The sequence below is a fragment of the Herpailurus yagouaroundi genome, unplaced genomic scaffold, assembly GCF_014898765.1.
Source record: "Herpailurus yagouaroundi ecotype Mexico unplaced genomic scaffold, PumYag 164, whole genome shotgun sequence".
Lineage (NCBI taxonomy): Eukaryota > Metazoa > Chordata > Mammalia > Carnivora > Felidae > Herpailurus > Herpailurus yagouaroundi.
The window spans coordinates 9,543,393-9,563,534 of record NW_024412405.1 but is presented as its reverse complement, the minus strand read 5'-3'; the positions used below and the strand labels follow the sequence as shown (position 1 = coordinate 9,563,534).

The following is a 20,142-nucleotide window of genomic DNA, read 5'->3' as shown; positions in this document are numbered from 1 at the left end:
TTTTTTTTTTTTTTTTTTTTTTTTTTTTTTTTGAGAGAGAGAGACAGTGTGAGGGAGGGGCAGAGAGAGAGAATTCCAAGCAGGCTCCTCGAGGTCAGCGCACAGAGCCCAGCACCAGGCTTGAACCCACAAAACTGTGAGATCATGACCTGAGCCGAAATCAGGGGTCGAATGCTTAATCGACTGAGCCACCCAGGCGCCCCCCAAAGCCAGTTCCTAAAACAGATTTCCCCTCAAAGAAATTGTATTTATTTTAGAAGCCTCTTCAACTGCAGCCGCGTATAAATCACAACTGTAATTGCCAGGCTTCATGTCAGCAACACAGCCGAGAAGGCCGCGGAGCCGAGCAAGAAGCCTGTGATATTAATTACAGGGAGACACGTTGTGCTTGGGAAACAGGTTTGATAAGAGATTCTGACATTCCTCCTAATTCAAAATGTAATAAATGATGGCTTATGGAACCAAGCGAAACTGTCAGTATAGAAAAACCTCCCTTCAGTTACTCAGCTTCCAGACTCAGGGTGAGAGATGATCCCTGGGTTCCAAGGCTCCGGCCAGACCCATGAAGCAGCCGTGACCGCGACCAGCCCTCGAGCCCTCCCCCAGAGGCGGATGCCTCCGGTGCCATCTGTCCTTTCCACAAGCCATCAGCTGCTTGGAAATGGCACTTTTTAGAGGGGCTTAGTGGTAACGCATCATGCTCTGATTTTAGCAACAGCAGTTGACTCGCGTTGGGGAAGGTACTAATTTTTCACCCCAGCGGATTTCTATTAGGAAAGAATGTTTACCTGGTGGGACTATTCTGGGATGTGCCATACTGGGGGAATTCTTTTCATTCCTTCCCCCCATTCCAGGGCAGACTCAGCTTGACAAACACGTGTTTTGGTCTGCGGCTGCGCGGTCATGGATTGGGGGAATTAGACCGAGTTATTTCAGTAGCGATCCAGGTGGAAAGCGGCCAGAGAGGAATGGGCAGCTGCCTGGGAACCTCGCCCTCCCAGGCTCCAGCTGCATCATCTCAGAGAAGCCACATCTCCAGGCTCTGCTTCCTTCGTCTGTTTGGGACGATGGCACCTCTAACATGCCCCAGGTTCTTGTACAGGTCAAGTGAGACAAAGCATATTGGAAATTACAGGACCTGTGTAGGCGTTGTCATTAGTTTATTCAAGAGGAATTTGGACCCTATGATATGTGAGCATCAATTAAGTTACAGAAGAAAATTAGTGTTCACTTCCAGCCACGCAGCTGACAAAGCTGATACAAGACATTCCTTCCTGTTCTGAACACATAAGACACTGGATCAAGTGTTTTCAAATATGCTTTATTTTTTAAAAATATTTTTTATGTTTATTTTTGTTTTTGAGAGAGACAGAGCACAAGTGAGGGAGGAGCAGGCAGAGAGGGAGACACAGAATCCGAAGCAGGTTCCAGGCTCTAAGCTGTCGGCACAGAGCCCGACGCGGGGCTCGAACTCACGGACCACAAGATCATGACCTGAGCCGAAGTCGGACACTCAACCGACCAAGCCACCCAGGTGCCCCAAGAAGAAAGGCTGTTTTCAAATATGCGTTAAAAATGCATGCCCAACCTTGATGGGAAGGAAGGCCCTAGATACCATCACAGAGGGAATTAAAGCCACATTAGTAAGTGAATGAATTCATGCCACCACAAGCCTGGGGTATATCAGATTTGGGTGTAGGCCCCGGAATCCAAAGGCTTTGGGGTTTTGATGCATACGACGGACAAAAGATATGTCCTTGGGCTGAAGGGACATGAGATATGGGTGCGGAGTAAATCCTGGTTTGGGGAACCTGAAGTTTATACAAACCTATAGGGAGTGTCCTCTTTAAGAAAAAAAAATTAAAATTGCAAACACAGAATTTGATACAAAAGGTAATATTTATTTAAAATGAGAAGCCATCAAAAATAAAATTTTAAAAGCTGAAAAATAACAAAGTAGTTTTAAAATAGTATATTAACAATATATTACCAAATAAACAGTATAACTATATAACATAATTATTATGACAATATAATTATTACTTAATAGTATTTTAAACATTATATCAATTAACTTTCTGCAACACTTTAAAAATATTATTTCCTAAAATTCTGACTCCCTACTTTTGATTACTTTATTTGATAATAATTTATAATCCTTTTTTTTTTTTTTTTGAGAAGACAGAGAGAGTGCACACGTGCTTGTGGGGAAAGGGCAGAGAGAGGGACAGAATCTTAAGCAGGAGCCATGCGCAGTTTGGAGCCCTACGCAGGGCTGGACCTCACCACCGTGGGATCATGACCTGAGCCAAAGTCAAGAGCCAAATGCTTGACTGACTGAGCCACCCAGGCGACCCTATATCATCCTATTTCTTTTTTTATTAAATTTTTTTTCCAACGTTTATTTATTTTTGGGACAGACAGAGACAGAACATGAACGGGGGAGGGGCAGAGAGAGAGGGAGACACAGAATCGGAAACAGGCTCCAGGCTCTGAGCCATCAGCCCAGAGCCCGACGCGGGGCTCGAACTCACGGACCGCGAGATCGTGACCTGGCTGAAGTCGGACGCTTAACCGACTGCGCCACCCAGGCGCCCCATATCATCCTATTTCTATGGGAAAGATAAGCCATTAAAGAATTTTTTTTTCTCCTGTCATGGTTTATTTAAGTGTATTGTAATTAGTGATACTTCGATAAAGTTTCTTTTATCTTTACAACCCATATCTGGCAATGCCATGTGAGTTTTCAGCACTGTTGTAAAAGTTGCTTTTTTCACTTATGAGTTGTAAGGTCACAGGGCATTAAATTTTTCTTGTTGAGACGAGCCATAAATATTGTTCGAATGGATGACCATCACCTGCTGGATGTCATCAATGCCCTTGTCTCTGTAGTGTGCTGTAAGTTTTACTTTTGTCCTTCTTCAGCGTCAGTATTTCGTATGAAACAGAAAGAAGTTTAATCTTTTCCCCCAATGTGTTCACTTTGTCTATTCCTTTTTGTTGACTGGTAGGAGCATTATGTCTAAGGACTTGAACCCCAGGTATTTGTGGATTTGGACTCTGGAAAGCAGAGAAAGCATTAATGCACTTAAGGGGACATGTGTGACAAAGGGAGAATGGACACAGGGAACACGCACACATACTCGTGTATATGAGGAGTATAAATATTGGAAATGGAGATGTTGTTAAAGGAAAAACACACGGGGGGGGGGGGCACAGTTCCCAAACACTCATAGTCACTTAAACAAGATTCAAACTGTCCCAACTTCCCCGAAATACTGGCTCTGACCTTCAACAAAACTCCCATGATGACGGGATAGAGGTGACATATCACAAACCACCTGGTTATGACAGTTGCCAATAATGATACCTTCCTTTCTATAGTTGTTGACTACAACTGCAGCAAGAAAACTCCCTCCTCCTCTCTCCCTCTCCTCCCCTCCCTCCCTCCTCCCCTCTTCCTCCCCTTTCCCTCTCTCCCCCTCTTTCTTCTCTCCCCTTTCCCCCTCTTCCTCTCCCCCCTCCCACTCCATTTCTCTCTGTTTTCTTTTGTTGCTTTCAATTATTCCAAGTACACTGCAGTGTTATTTAGTTATGTCAAAGTAAATGGAGAGAAAAACCTGGAGCACGAGACCAACATAAATTGGGGAAATCGTGCAAAATCACAAAATAATTCTTGGTGCTTGCAGAGACAAAGGCACTGAAATAGACCCACACTCTCCCTAAGATAGTGAAGGTTGACAACCTCTGGAATTAAAAATGATGTTTGCTGCTTCTTATCTCTTAGATTCCAAAGAATACTGTCCATTGTAATGAGAAATTTGTCTCTTTTTAACTAGTATCCTGAAATTAACTAGCATCAGCTGTAATGAGAAATTAGTCTCTTTTTAACATGCAAGTGTTTGCATGTGCAAGAGACTGTGCGTGTGCTATCAAGAGACCGGTAATGCCACCTGACGTGTACAGCTGCTTTCAGTTTCCAAAATCTGTTCAAAAACATTACCTTGTTTAATGCTAATAGCAATTCGGTGGGATCTATAGAAAAGGCATTGGCATCGATGCCAGGGGAAAGAACAGAAGGGAAGTTCCAATTAGTCGCCTCTTCCAGGCAGCAGGATGCTGAGGGGACAGCAATCTTTAGCAGAGTGAAATGGAAAACAATGAGTCAAAAAAACAAATTTCAAACATGAAGGAAATAATTGGTAAGCTGGACTTCCCTAAAATTAAACACATCTGCTCTGCAAAAGACAAATATAGGTCAAAAAATAAAACAGGCCATAGATTAGAAGTAAATATTTGCAAAAGACATATCGATAAAGGACTGGTATTCAAAATGTTTTTTAAAAAAACTCTTAACAACCAAAATACAACCTGATTAAGAATGAGCCACAGACCTTAAACAGCCACCTCACCAAAGATCTATAGATAGCAAGCAAGCATATGAAAAGATGCTCCACACCATCTGTCATCAGGGAAATGATGAGTAGAACAACTATGGGTATTGCTACACACGAGACATTACTACACGTCTATTAGAATGGCCCAGATCTAGGACGGTGGTAACACCACACACTGGGGAGACCGTAGAGCAGCAGGAACTTGGGACACAAGATGGTCCAGCCGCTTTGGAAGACAGTTTGGCATCTCTTACAAAACATCTTCTTACCATGGGATCCATCAGTTGTACCCCCTGGTATTTACCCAAAGGAGCTGAAAACATGTCACACAAAACCTGCACACGCATAGCGCGGCTTTACACATAAACTCATAATTGCTGAAACTTGGAAGCAACCAAAATGCCCCTAAGTAAGTGAACGGACAAATAAACTGCGGCACATCCAGGCAAAGAAATATTGTTCAGCAACAAAAAGAAATGAACTATATACTCAAGCCATGAAAAAGCACGGAGGAAGCTTGAATGTATATTACTAAGTAAAAGAAGCCCATCGGAAAAGACTATCTACTGTATGATTCCAACTATATGACATTATCGAAAAGGCAAACCTATGGAGACAGTAAAAATAAAAATCAATGGTTTTGAGGGTTTGCAGGAGAGGTAGAGATGAAAAGGCTGAGTACAGAGGATTTTTAGGACAGTGAGACTATTCTGTATGATACTCTAATGATGGCTACATTGGTCGAGACCCACAGGATGTACAACACCAAGAGTGAACCCTAACGTAAACTATGGACTTTGGGTGACAGTGATGTGTTGATGTGGGTTCATTAGTTGTAACAAATGTACCACTCCATGGGGATGTTGATGGAGACAGGGGGTATGTGAGAATCCATGTCCTTGCCCCTTAATTCTGCTATGAACCTAAAACTACCCTAAAAAATTCAATTACTAATTTAAAAAAGTAAATGGCAACAAAAATCCTCAAGATTTAACATTAGTTAAGGGACTGTAACTGCCACAACTAGGGTGGGGTTCATCTCTGTTTTGTGGAAAGCATGTCACAAGTCAATCTTTTCCAATCCCGTCTCACAATGTTAATAGAAAACCCTGAGTGGAAATCAGAATTCAATCGTCAAGTCAGTGCAAGCTGAAACCCTGAATTGCACGGTAGCTTAAGTGCTTTACACATGTGTCAAAGATCAGCTGATTTAGTTACAGCCTTGGTTCTCTGCCCAGCACAGCAATAACGATGGCATTATCAGTGGCACCAGTATGGGATCATCTTTTCGTTCCAGACATATGAATCACTTCAGGTATTGGAACAACAACACAGTGCCTTCTCCCAAGGGAAAGGTTTGCAGCATGACTTAACAAATAGACAATAAGATCAGAAATATTCAATTACACATCCATGGAAAACAGCAATCTTCCCTTGCAGTATCTCTTGGAAAAACCCAGGATAAACAGGGGAGACAAGCCAAATGCCATATTACTTTCACTGAGGAGATGAATGTGATAAAGTGCATATTTCATGAAAGAGATCCGTGTCCCCTGTCCCAGAATACTTTGCTTCTAGTCTGAAATGCATGCTGAGTTACCTGAACCACTTCAAACCGTTAACATCGCAGATAGCCAGAAATGGACTGTGCCCCAAATACAACCTTTTGTAAAGTTCTGTTGGCATTATGAGAGCTGTAGGACCAGAGATCGTTAATAAATGCCTTAACTCCATCAAAATTATTTTATTTAGCTCTTTCTTCCAGACATTTCTTATGTAGGATCAATTTTTTCCACTCTCTTGGTTTAATTATTTTATAGGTGAAAATTGAGCTAGACTTTCTATTTTTTTCAAACAACTGCTGCCTCTGAAAAATCATTCCAGCCTCTCTTTACCTGGATAATTCATATTATCTCTTTCAGCACAGTTCAGACGTCCCTGTGCCGGGAAGACTTCCAGAACGCCTTCCCAGCAAATACCGCACTTACATTCTCTTCCCTTATGGTCCAGTTTAACTGTCTGAGGTTTGCATCTTGCACAAAGACTGGGCTGTGAGGAACTTGAGGGTAGAGAGCCTGTACCTGGTACGGTTACAGGAATGGAGATGTTCATTAAATGTTTAATGAATAAATGATTGGTGAGTGAACCATGGGAACAACATCTTACTTCTCCAACAGGTATCAGGTCATACAAATGTACAAAGTTGATGGAGATCAGTTTCTTTAGATGTAGGGGGATTGAACTACCAGCTCAGCTTTTCTCAAGCTTAATAGATCAATCCCTTTTTCAAAGACTTCTTTGCTTCACTTGAAATATACAGAAAGTTACAAAGCTGAAATAACACACACCCAAAGTCCCACCACTTAGAGTTTTAACTTTACCTTTTATCCTATTTGTTTCTAGTCACTGTTCAAGAGAGAGATGCAAATAAAGGTCCCTTTCAACAGATACCTTGTGCAGATCATGGACTTTCTGCCCCTCGGCTCCAAATTCACCCCTCTTTACTTGCTCTGTGAGGATGGATGTGGGCCCTTTGTCTATTTGTCCACTGCCAGCTCCATGCAGTTCTCTCTTCTCTCTGTGACTCTGTTCTTTGAGCTTTAGCTGCCTTGTCTCCTCTGGTGACTCCCATCTCTTCACCTCATGGAGACCGGTTGGGGGCGCAGGTAGTGTTCCACCTGGTTTCCCCTCTCTTCCCTACGGCCTGGCAGTTTGATGCGGGAAGTGAGCTGGGCTAAGCATACTGAGCACCTCTTTGTTTGCTGTCTATCCGGGATTACTTCTCTTGTGGCCTGATGCTCAGTATTTGGGGAGTCACTCTGTCCTGTATGCTGTCCAGTGTCTGTTGTTTCAGGCAGAAGGGTAAGTCCAGTTCCCATTACTCCATCTGGGCGAGATGCAGAAGAATGCCTTTTCCTAAGTTTTTAATTGAAATGCTTATGTACTTTTCTCACTCTTTATTTTTTTCCTGATATAAACATTTAAGGCTACAAGTTTTCCTGTGAAGATTTTTTCCACACCTCCCCCCCAATTTTGATATTTGGTTCCCTTGTTATTCATTTTCAAAGTTTCTAATTTCTATTCTGTTATATTGCTTAATCGATTGCCTAAAAGGCTTTGAATCATTGTATTATAAAATATGCACAAAATTGCAGAGACTAGTGCAATGAATCCCTATATACTGTTCCTCCAGATTCAAGTTATCAAGATTTTCCCACATTTGTTTCACCGTTTCATTTCTATTTTATTTTTCTTTGTTATTTTCAAGAAAATCCTAGACATTGTGTCATTTCCCTCCCAGATATATCAGAACATATATGAACCTTACCTTCCTTGCAATCCCTATCAAAATAACACCAGCATTCTTCACAGAGCTGGAACAAACAATCCTAAAATTTGTATGGAGCCAGAAAAGACGCGAATAGCCAAAGTAATCCTGAAAAAGAAAACCAAAGGTGGAGGCAACATAATCCCAGACCTCCAGATGTATTACAAAGCTATAATCATCAAGACAGTATGGTACTGGTACAAAAACAGACACTCAGATCAATGGGACAGAATGGAGAACCCAGAAATGGACCCACAAACGTATGGCCAAATAATCTTTGACAAAGCAGGAAAAGATATCCAATGGAATAGAGACAGTCTCTTCAACAAATGGTGCTGGGAAAACTGACAGCAACATGAAGAATGAACCTGGACCACTTTCTTATACCATACACAAAAATAAACTCAAAGTGGATGAAAGACCTAAGCATAAGACAGGAAGCCATCAAAATCCTCCAGGAGAGGGGCGCCTGGGTGGCGCAGTCGGTTAAGCGTCCGACTTCAGCCAGGTCACGATCTCGCGGTCCGTGAGTTCGAGCCCCGCGTCGGGCTCTGGGCTGATGGCTCGGAGCCTGGAGCCTGTTTCCGATTCTGTGTCTCCCTCTCTCTCTGCCCCTCCCCCGTTCATGCTCTGTCTCTCTCTGTCCCAAAAATAAATAAAAAAACGTTGAAAAAAAATTATTTAAAAAAAAAATCCTCCAGGAGAAAGCAGGCAAAAACCTCTTTGACCTCAATCGCAGCAACTTCATACTCAACACAGCTCTGGAAGCAAGGGAAACAAAAGCAAAAATGAACTAATGGGACCTCATCAAGATAAAATCTTCTGCACAGCGAAGGAAACAATCAGCAAAACTAAAAGGCAACCAATGGAATGGGAGAAGATACTTGCAAATGACATATCAGACAAAGGGTTAGGATCCAAACTCTATAGAGAACTTATCAAACTCAACACCCGAAAAACAAATAATCCAGTGAAGAAATGGGCAAAAGACATGAATAGACACTTCTCCAAAGAAGACATCCAGATGGCCAGGCGACACATGAAAAAATGCTCCACATCACTCATCATCAGGGAAATACAAATCAAAACTACAATGAGATACCACCTCACACCTGTCAGAATGGCTAACACTAACAACTCAGGCAACAACAGATGTTGGCAAGGATGCAGAGAAAGAGGATCTCTTTTGCACTGATGACGGGAATGCAAACTGGTGCAGCCACTCTGGAAAACAGTATGAAGGTTCCTCAAAAAATTAAAAAGAAAACTACCCTACGACCCAGCAATTGCACTACTAGGCATTTATCCACAGGATACAGGTGTGCTGTTTCGAAGGGACACATGCACCCCACGTTTATAGCAGCACTATCAACAATAGCCAAAGTATGGAAAGAGCCCAAATGTCCATCAATGGATGAATGGATAAAGAAGATGTGGTGTGTGTACATATATATATATACATATATATATATATGTATATATATATATATGTATATATATATATATACACACAATGGAGTGTTACTCGGCCATCAAAAAGAATGAAATCTTGCCACTTGCAACTATATGGATGGAACTGGAGGGTATTATGCTAAGTGAAATTAGTCAGAGAAAGACAAAAATCATATGACTTCATTCATATGAGAAATTTAAGATACAAAACAGATGAACATAAAGGCAGGGAAGCAAAAATAATATAAAAACAGGGAGGGAGACAAAATATAAGAGACTTTTAAATATAGAAAACAAAAGAGTTGCTGGAGGGGGTGTGGGGAGAGGGGTGGGCTAAATAGGTAAGGAGCATTAAGGAATCTACTCTTGAAGTCATTGTTGCACTATATGCTAACTTGGATTAAATAAACAAACAAACAAACAAACACATAAATATAAGAACCTTACTTTCCTTAACCATAATGTCATTATCACATTTGACAGAATTAGCAATAATTCTTCAGAATCATCATCTAATCAGACCATGGTGAGGTTCTCCCAGTTGTCTCAAAAATATTTGTACAGATGGTGTATTCAAACTAGGATTGAATCAAGGTCCACTCATTACGCTTGGTTGTTGTGCTTTCTTAAGTCTCTTTTAATCAAACAGAGCTCCTCTCCATGCTTTGTCCTGCCACTGGCTTGTTCAATAAGCTCTATCAGTCGTCCCATAGAATGTCCCACATTCTGATTTGTTTCTCTGCTTCCTTGTGATTTTACTTAACTTTATTATCTATCCCCTGTATTTCTTCTAGCTCACCCTAGAGACTTGACTAGATTCAGGTTTAACCATTTTTTTCCCCCAGCAAGAATATGTTACAGTTGGTGCTGTGTTCTTCATATTGAATTACATCAGGAGGCACCTGGTTTCTATTTTTAGTGATGCTAAGATTGATCAAAGAGTTTGGGTGGTGACAGCCTGATCCCTCCATTATATCTTTCCACCAACTATTGGTCAAGTGTTATTATCCTTTGATGATTGTTGCATGACTCAATTATTTCGTTAGGGGTGACAAAGTGATGTTTTTCTCCTTCTGTCATTCCTTACATAATTATTAGCTGGAACTCCTCTGTAAATAAGAACTTTCTCTCTTCAACTAGGGATTATCCTAAAAGGCAAAGTGAGTGCTTAATTCTTTTCCTTCTTTTTTTTTAAAGTTTATTTATTTATCTTGTGGAGGGGAGAGAGGCAGAGAGAGGGGGAGTGGGGGGGAACCCCAAGCAGGCTCTGCACTGTCAGCACACAGCCTGATGTGGGGCTTGATCCCAGGAACTGTGAGATCAAGACCTGAGCTAAGATCAAGAGTTAGGCGCTTAACCAGCTGAGCTACCCAGGTGCACCAATTCTTTCCTTTTAACTGCCAATTTCCAGAGGAAGAAACTGGTACCCTGGCACTTCCAGAGATATCCAATGAGCTGGGTCTCTCTCTCTCTCTCCCCCATATACTCATTCATTAAATAAATTGAAGGAATATGTTGCCTGTTCCACAATTGTGCCCCTTTGTGAGTTGAGAGCCCCATGGAGCCAGAGGCCTGCTTCCAGAAGTGGGGGATAACATTTCCCTCGGAGGGCTGGCAGCCATCAAGACAAGGTTAAGATGCTGCTGGAGCCAGGGTGGCTGGATGCCGCTGCTCGAGCAAGGCTTGTTGGGTCTTTCCCACCCTGTTAGTCACAGAGTCTGAGTTTACCCACGCCCTGATGGGAATTTCAAGCTGGAGAGCCATAAGGTCTCCATGAGTCGGGTGAGCAGCTTCAGTCAGAGCCCCAGAGCAAGTCATCAGTGGTTTTCAAAGGGGGTGTGCTTGGTGGTCACACCTGGGAAACCACAAGTCCAACACCACTAGGTTGGGCATTGAAGTGGGACTGTGTCCTTTTGCCCATTGGGCATCACCATTGGCCACAGTGACACACAACTCAGAGGAGTTGGGAGGCCGAGTCCCCAAGAGTACCGTCACTTCTCCACGTCAGCTCTTCCTGGTCAGAATCATCCCCCTTGGCACCGACGGGATGGGAAATACAAGCATAGAACATATAAATTCCTACCAGATATCCAGATGTAAAAGCAGCTACACCAGCAATATTAATTAACTTGATACCTTATTAGAAAAATACAGGGGCTTCTAGGTGGCTCAGTCGGTTGAGCATCCGACTTCAGCTCAGGTCGTGTTCTCACAGTTTGTGAGTTTGAGCCCCATGTTGGGCTTTGTGCTGACAGCGTAGAGTCTGGAACCTGGTTCGAGTTCTGTCTCTCTCTCTCTCTCTCTCTCTCTCTCTCTCTCTTTGCCCCTCCCCTGCTCATGCTCTCTCTCTGTCAAAAATAAATAAATATTGGGGCGCCTGGGTGGCGCAGTCGGTTAAGCGTCCAGCTTCAGCCAGGTCACAATCTCGCGGTCCGGGAGTTCGAGCCCCGCGTCAGGCTCTGGGCTGATGGCTCAGAGCCTGGAGCCTGTTTCCGATTCTATGTCTCCCTCTCTCTGCCCCTCCCCTGTTCATGCTCTGTCTCTCTCTGTCCCAAAAATAAATAAACGTTGAAAAAAAAAATTTTTTTAATAAATAAATAAATAAATAAATAAGTATTAAAAACAGAAAAGAAAAAGAAAAATTTAAGATTCTTGTTGAAAAGGACATTTGCTGGTACCTAGTTGGGCTTGGGTGCAATAAAGAGAAAGAAACCACACAGCACTTTAATAGGGAAGCTAAATGTACGGAATTAAGAACTGTAACAGGGGAGTGGGACAATAGGCATTGGCTAGGAAGAAGACGACTCTGAACAACGTAGAAATGGCAAAGGGAAGGAGCTGCCCAGACACCGAGGGCTGAGATAAAACTCCCTCCCACGCTGCTCGCCCACATGCACCGATGGCACTGAGGTCGAGCTTTTCATGAGAAGACACAGGTGGCTGTGGCTAGATGGCAGGAAAGTGGCCCCGGTGTTGTTGTGCTGGGCATATTGTTGGACATCTGCCCCGGGCGGTGCCACAGAAAGCTGTTTGCAGGGAAGGGCCGAGCTACGAAACCACCCGAGTGTTCGCTGTGAGCTCCAGTGTGTGCACTGTATGCAGAGCCCTGGGGAAGCGGCAGGCTGAGCCCCAGGGAGGTCCACACAGCTGCTGGGCATGTCCGAACTCAGAGGCACAACTCTTTCCTCCTGCCTTCTCTACTGACAAAGCTCAGTACCGTTCCAGCTACAGAAGGAAAGATTTATAAAGGACCCACATATATTTTCACAGCACTCAAGAAAGGATTGATTTGGAGCTCAGAGGCAGAAAGCCCGAGACTGCCATACTATATCTGTGCAAAGAGACCTTAACTGGGGCTCTTGGGTGGCTCAGTCGGTTAAGCGCTAGACCCTTGATTTTGGCTCAGGTCATGATCTCACAGTTTGCGGGTTCGAGTCCCTCATTGGGCTCTGTGTTGACAGTGCAGAGGAGGCTGCTTGGGATTCTCTCTCTCTCTCTCTCTCTCTCTCTCTCTAAAATACATAAATAAACTTTTCTTTTTAAAGAAAAAAACCTTTAGTTGTATTTCTATCTTGAATAAAACCTGGGAACAATTATGATAAAAGGTTAAGTTAAAATTCTAAGTGGTGGGACTAGTGGTATTCGCTTCTTTGTAAGACACTGTAAAATAATTAAATACAAGCCTTGGATGAAAGAATATACGAGCAAAGCAAACATCTGATAAAAGACTTATATCCACTTCTATAAAATATTCTAAAAAATGCAACTCTCAAGACTCAATAATAAGAAAACAAAGTAAAAAATGCACAAAAGATTTGAATACAGTTTACCAAAGAAGATATACCCATAGCAAATAAGCACATGAGAATTTGCTCAAAATCATTGGTCACTAATTAACTATAAACTCAAACCAAGGAATACCACTAAGCATGTATTATAACGGCTGAAATGGAAAAGATTGATACTATCAAGTGTTGCTGAGGCTGTGGGAGAACTGGAATTCTCATACATTGCTGGTGTGAATGTAAAGGGTACAATTACTTTAGAGAATAATTTGGTAGTTTCTTAAAAAGTTAAAATAGGGCTGAGATAAGACCCAGCCATTCTCTCAGGTGTTTCTATAAGTGAAATTAAAAAAAAATATATGTCAATACAAAGATTTGTACATGAATGCTCAATTTTATTCATGGTAACCAAAAAATGAACATAACTTTGTATCTAGAAATAGGTATGGATAAACAAATTATGGTATAGCCATACAACAGAGTACAGCTTAGCAATAAGCAGGAGTGAGTGATTGATACCTGCCACTCATGGATGAATAATTATGCCATTTACATAAAATTCTACAAAACCCAGACTAATCTATAGTGCCAGGGAGCAGATCACTGGTTCCCTGCAGAATGGGGGCGGGTGGCTGAGGAGGGCACGGTGGGGTTCTAGATGGGAGCACAAGGGAACTTAGGTAGTGACGCATATATTCATTACCTTGCTTGTGAGGATGGCCTGTGGTGCATAAATAGGTCAAACTTAGAAAATGTTACACTTTATGTATTTTAGTGTCTTCAACTATACCTCAGTAAAGCTATTTAAGGAACAATGAGATACCATTTAACATTCATTAGATAGAAAAAATTTAAGGGGTGCCTGAATGGCTCAGTCAGTTGAGTGTCCGACTTCAGCTCAGGTCATGATCTCACAGTTTGTGTGTTCAAGTCCCACATGGGTTCTCTGCTGGCAGCTCAGAGCCTGCTTCGGAAACTGTCTCCCTCTCTCTCTGCACCGCCCTACCCCCCTCATTCTCTCTCAAAAATAAACATTTTTTTAATGTTTAAAATTTTTTTTTAAATATGGAAAAATTTTAAGAGATTTGATGGGTATGTGATAATTGCGAGGGTGTGAAAGAAAACACTACCATATATTGTTTATGGTACATGAATAGAGAACGGTATTTGGGGGAGTGATTCATGCAAGTCCTTCAAGATTTAGTAGGTTCATTAAAAAAGTGCTGGTAGGAGGCTTTCTGGGAAGGTGGTGACCTACATGCAGCCCTGCCACCTTCCTCTTCCAACCACTTCTTTTTTTGAAGTTCATTTATTTTGACAGAGAAAGAGAGAGAGAGAGAGAAGTGGGGGAGGACCAGCAAGAGAAGAAGAGAGAGAGAATCCCAAGCAGACTCTGCACTGACAGCATGGAGCCTGATGAGGGACTTGAACTCACGAACTGTGAGATCATGACCTGAGCCAAAACCGAGAGTCTGACGCTTAACTTACTGAGCCACCCAGGTGCCCCACCAACTACGTCTTTTGAGCAAAGTAGCTGCTGGGCATCCAGACTCCATGGTTTGCCTTGATAAGCTGAAGAGGACTTGGGACCTGCCAGGGTGCAGAGGGGGAGGGACCTTGCTAGCTTCCCCCCTCACTGGTCTACAAGAGAGCCTGAGGACTAGCAGGGAGAGTGCGAGATGGTCTAGATAAACGGGCTCATGGAAAAAGCGTGGCTGGTGCAGATCTACAGATCTGAGAGGGGAAGATGACTTTTCGTAGGATTACCTGCTCATGCTTCTGCCGCTGGGGACCTGCAGAGGAAGAGCAGAGCTGGGCTGAACCCTCCCAAATTCCCAGGCTGGAGAGCCTTGGCCTTGTAGCTGAGAAGAGTAGGAGACAATAGACTTCTCCATCTCAGCAGGGAATGGCCAAGTTGCCACCGGAGACGAAGCTACTCCACTTCCCACTATGTACAGAACTGTTGCTCAGAGCACATCGGGCGCTGGATCGAAGTCCCCAGGGATGACCAGAGCCACAGGGGAGCAAAAGAAAATGCTATGGATGCAGCAGCCGAAGATGGGAAGAACCAGCAGAACACACTGAGCCCGCAGCGCCTAGTGACGGAGAGCTATTTCTAAAAGGGCACAGATGGTAATGCTGACATAAGTGCATAAAAAGAACATTCAGAGAGATTCGAATATAGCATACAGATTCACGGCGGAACTAAGAAACAAAACCAAAAAAATGCTGTTTTCAAATTTAAAAAAATCAGTAGTGTATTGAAGGAAACGAAATGATAACATATCAAGGTATGCATGACAAGAGCGTACATTATGTCGAATGGGTTTTATTCCAGGAATGTAAGGGTGGTTTAATACTCAAAATTACAGTAACGGAGGGGGGGGGTGGGGAGGAGAAAAGTTGTATGATCATCTCATAGAAGTAGAAAAGCACATTTGATAACACGTAACACCTGTTCGTGATTTAAACACACTATTGGAAACTAGGAATAGAATGACGTTTCTTCATCCCAATGAAAGAGTCTACAAAAAGCCTCCAGCACCCATCATACTTCCCAGTAAAATACTGAAGGCTTTCCTTCTGCTATTGAAAATGAGGCAATGAGACCAGCTATCACCACTACTATCATCATTGCACTAGGAGTTCTAGCAAGAATAAATAAAAAATATATAGCGTTGAAAGGAGGAAATAAAACTACCATTATTTTCAGATATGGTTGTGTATGTGGGGGACGGGGAACAAAAGAATTTACAGGCAGAGTATTAGAATTAATAACTGAATTTAGTAAGTTTACTGGATACCAGTTTATTAAGCAAACAACAATTGTGGAAATGCAAGTTAAAGTCATAATATCTCACATAAACCATCGGGAGGGTAAAATGGGACAAACATGATCATATAAAGGCTAGCAGTGCTGTGAAGCAACTGGATTTCTCATAACTGTTGTGGGAGGATGAACTGGTACAACTACTTTGAACAATCGCTTAGCAGTATCTAGGGAAGCTGAGCCTACGTGTACCCTTTGTGCCCACAACTCCATTCCTGAGTATGCGCTACAGACGTGCACAAATATGTACCCCTCCACAAATGCATATAACAGCATATTTCACAGGAGTGAAATAGCCAACAAATGCAAACAGCCTGTTTGTCTATCAGTAGTAGAATGGATAAATAAATCGGAGTGCCTTCAGACAATGGAATATTATACAACGAGAGTAAACCACCCAGTTCTAAATGGATGAAGGTCACAACAACATGTTGAACAAGAGAAGCCTTCCACAAAAAGTACATATTCTATGGGGGTCCTGGCTGGCTCAGTAGGTAGACCACGCAGCTCTTGCTCTTGGAGTAGTGAGTTCAAGTCCCACATTGTGTGTAGAGATTGCTTTTTTTAAAAAAGTACATATTCTATGACTCCATTTGTATAAAGTTCAAAAGAAGCCAAAACAAATCTATAGTGATGAAAGTCAGAAGACTGATTCTATGTAGGGGTGGTAATTTCTGGAAGGGGTCATGAAGACCCTTTTCTATATCTCGATGAGGTGCTGGCAGCTTCCTTTATCTTGATTTGGATGATGGTTAAATGAGAGTGTTCTTGCAAAAATGTTTCAGTCGGACACTTATAATCTGTGCATGTTTATGTGTGATCCTTTAATTAAAATGTTATAAAGTCCAAATAAAAATAACCATTCCTTTACAAAAAAAAAATATATCAATGGATGCATTGAAGGAGAGGTTATTCATTGCTAAGACGCAAATTTGTGGCCCAGGAGATCAAGTGGAAGATAATCTCAAAAACAAATATAAAGCATGAAGGTAAGGATGAGAAATGTGGAAGAACACATCTCAAAACCCTTCTGTGCAGATAACAGGTGCCCCAGAAGAGACAAAAAACAAATAGCAGGGCAATAATAGACTATACATTGGGGCACCTGGGTGACTCAGTTGGTTGAGTGTCTGACTTTTGCTCAGGTCATGATCTCATGGTCCGTGAGTTTGAGCCCCACCTGGGGCTCTGTGCTGACAGCTCAGGGCCTGGATCCTGCTTTGGATTCTGTGTCTCCCTCTCTCTCTGCCACACCCACCCCCCCCCCCCCCACCACCACTCATACTCTGTCTCTGTCTGTCTCAAAAATAAATTAACATTACAAAATTAAAAAAAAAAATAGACTATACATTGATACCCTTAAATGAGAGAGAGAGACCCAGATTGTGAATTGAGAGGGCCATGCTACTCCAGAGAAGACCGAGGATCTAGACACAGCCATATCCTGGAAAATCTCTGAACTCCAAGGCTAACGACAAAACTGAAAAGCTTCCAAACTAAAAAATAAACCTACTGAAGAAAAAGACTTAGAATAGTACTGAATGTCTCCTCTGTCATCACTTCAGGCTAGGAAACATAGTGCTTATGAATTGCGGCTAAAAAAAGGTTGCAACCCAAGAATCCATATCCAGCCAAAGTAGCATTTAACCAGGTGGCAACAGAAACACATATGGGGACACGCATGGTTTCGAGGCCATGACAGTCATAGTCCATGTGATGAATATACTAGAGAAAGCTAGTTACCATAAATGACAAATAAATTAGAAAATTGACTTTAGGGGGCACCTGGGTGGCTCTGCAGTTGAGCGTCTGACTTCGGCTCAGTCACGGTCTCACAGTCCATGAGTTTGAGCCCCACGTCGGGCTCTGTGCTGACAGCTTGGAGCCTGGAGGCTGCTTCTGATTCTGTGTCTCCCTCTCTCTCTGCCCCTTCCCTGCTCATGCTCTGTCTGTCTGTCTCTCTCTCTCAAAAATAAATAAACATTAAAAAAAAAAAAAAAACCTGACTTTAAGATGGAGAAACATGAAGTGTAGAAGAAATGCTTTTGAGCCAGGACTCTAGAGATATGTGGTTAACTCCAAATGGTTGATTGTTTAGATTTCTAGAATTCTGCATAAATGCCCAATAAAGAATCTCGGAACAGAAAAGGTATTGTGCAAAGAAAACCCTTTCAATAGGCTGGAAGTAAGAGATCCAATTACCTTACCTAAATGATAGGAAAAGTCTGGGACCCACAGGAAGCAAAGCTGTCTGAAAATCTTATCTAACAAGAAGACAATAAGGGAGATAAAAGAACAGATAAAAGCAATGTCACAAAGTTAGTACCACCCTTAGATGCCCATGGGAGGGTCCCGTGCTCTGCATCCAGGTCTTAGAGCCCCCAACTTTGTTCCATGCAGAGCCCACCTTCCAGGCAAGGAGTGCCCGGTGTGTGTACAGGGAGGAGGAGGAGGGTGGGGAGTAAGGGTCATGCCCACCCACTTCCTTCTGGACTGTGCTCTGGGTTCCTGGGACTGTACAATATCTTGTCCAAACAGACCTGAGCCAACTCCTGGAGTCTGAACATGTTTTTTTCCAAGTCTGTTCCATAGGGAATGATCACAGAAGGCAGGACTCAGTGGTGGGGCAAGGGACAGGTGTGTGTGTGTGTGTGTGTGTGTGTGTGTGTGTGTGTGTGTTGGGAATGGTTGATGAAGCTTGTATATGTGTGTTGATGTGTCCACACCCACAAGCATGATGCTCTTTGTGGGCATGGAGCCAGGTTGAGAAGGAAGGGGGGTGGGCTGGGCGCCAGCGTCCTAGACCAACCGTCACCCTCCCTGCACTGTCACTTTCCAGAGCAGATCTCCAAGAAGTCTGAGAATTCTAAATTTGAGCCGGGGCTTCCAGGGTATTATGAAGATTTATTTGTCACAGCAGAAGGATAGAACATATTTTTTATAACAGCTTGTTAGTTTGATTTATAACTTTTATATATTTAGACAAATGGTATTTGGGTCTCCTTTTGAATTCTTCTCAGGTCCTGGGGCAAGAATAATGTCAGGACAGCACTCTATCTGGCAAATGATGACCCTGCATTCAGAGAAGAGAGAAATCACTTGGGATGGTATGAGCTGCCAAGCAAAGCTTCGTGAGAATTCACGGCAAATCATGGAATATTAGACCGAAAGGAGACAGCTGACATTATGCTAACTAAAAAGTCAAGTATCTTTTTTTTGGGTTGGAGAGGGCTCTTGGACAGAGACAGGGAAGATCACATATCTGGCTTATTTTATAAAGGAAAGCCCATGGGGGTTCTGCAGATAGTAACAGAACTGGGCCCAACCCCACGTCTCCTGGCTGTCAACTCCATGCTTCTCCACTTTCCCATTCGCTCCAGCTGGCCTGGGAGGAACAGCAGCTTTGGAAAAACACGAGTGTAGAGGTCGGGGGATGGGGTTCAGGGAGAGGCAGAGAGAAGGCCAGAGCTCCCCGAACTTTTCTAACCAGAGGCAAATGAATGCCTCCCCAGCCTGAAGTAGCCACCTTTGAAATCTCATACCTGATCTTTAAAAATGTTGTGAATTGTATATTCTCTGTCCCTTCCTTGGTAACTTTGGGCAGGTTATTGATACTTTGGGCCTCAATTTCCACATCTGTACAATGGGAAGAGTCGTACTACGAGGTCTGTGTGAAAAGTACATGATCCGATGTGTATCAAGTGTCCCTGGTGCTTCGTAAGTGTTGGCTGCTGAGCTCTCCCTGGCTTGTGTGCGAACAGAACTTCCCTAATGAAATGGCCACTCACGATATGGTCCATGGCTTTGCTTTGTCCATCAGGGCAGTATTATTTGGTGTTTAGAATCTATGTTGCAACTTATTTACTCCCTTTGGAAAGCGATATGCCAGCAACAGCTGAGTTTTGAAGAATTCATGACATGTTACCTTAGAATGAACACAGAGGAATGCTGAGGCCCGGTAAATGCACCATGCAGTAGTTCACAATCAGTTGAGACTCTTGGACGAAGGGCAAGCTTTCCTTTCCAGAGTTCCAGTCTATTTTTGTCAGCAGGGAGAGGTGATATGGCTTATTTTGTAATAATCCTTGTAATCCTATGATGATGTGCTTGTTCTAAATCTACTAATGAACCGGCTGAGATGTGGTGTTATGCTTTTCTGGGTGTTTTGGGAGCGTATCTGAGTTGCTAGAAAAGCCATGGAATTGTTTATATGTTGTGCAGGAGGGATTGGGAATAGATATTTGATAGTGTTTTAAGAAAACCAGCAAATATCTTAACTATGAAATTTATACACATCTTAAAATGAAATTGGGGAAAATATAGGGATGTACCTTTGGTGGTAGTGAATTC

At 42.7% G+C, this 20,142-nt stretch overlaps 1 long non-coding RNA gene across 1 annotated transcript in view; it reads left to right on the top strand.

The window, feature by feature from the left end:
- LOC121037745 (uncharacterized) overlaps positions 1-19,926 on the top strand; it is a 20,505-nt gene extending 579 nt beyond the window's left edge. The window contains exon 2 of the long non-coding RNA XR_005793953.1: positions 18,813-19,926. This is a non-coding gene — a long non-coding RNA (uncharacterized LOC121037745). The remainder of the gene's footprint in view (positions 1-18,812) is intronic.
- The last annotated feature ends 216 nt before the right edge of the window (positions 19,927-20,142 follow it).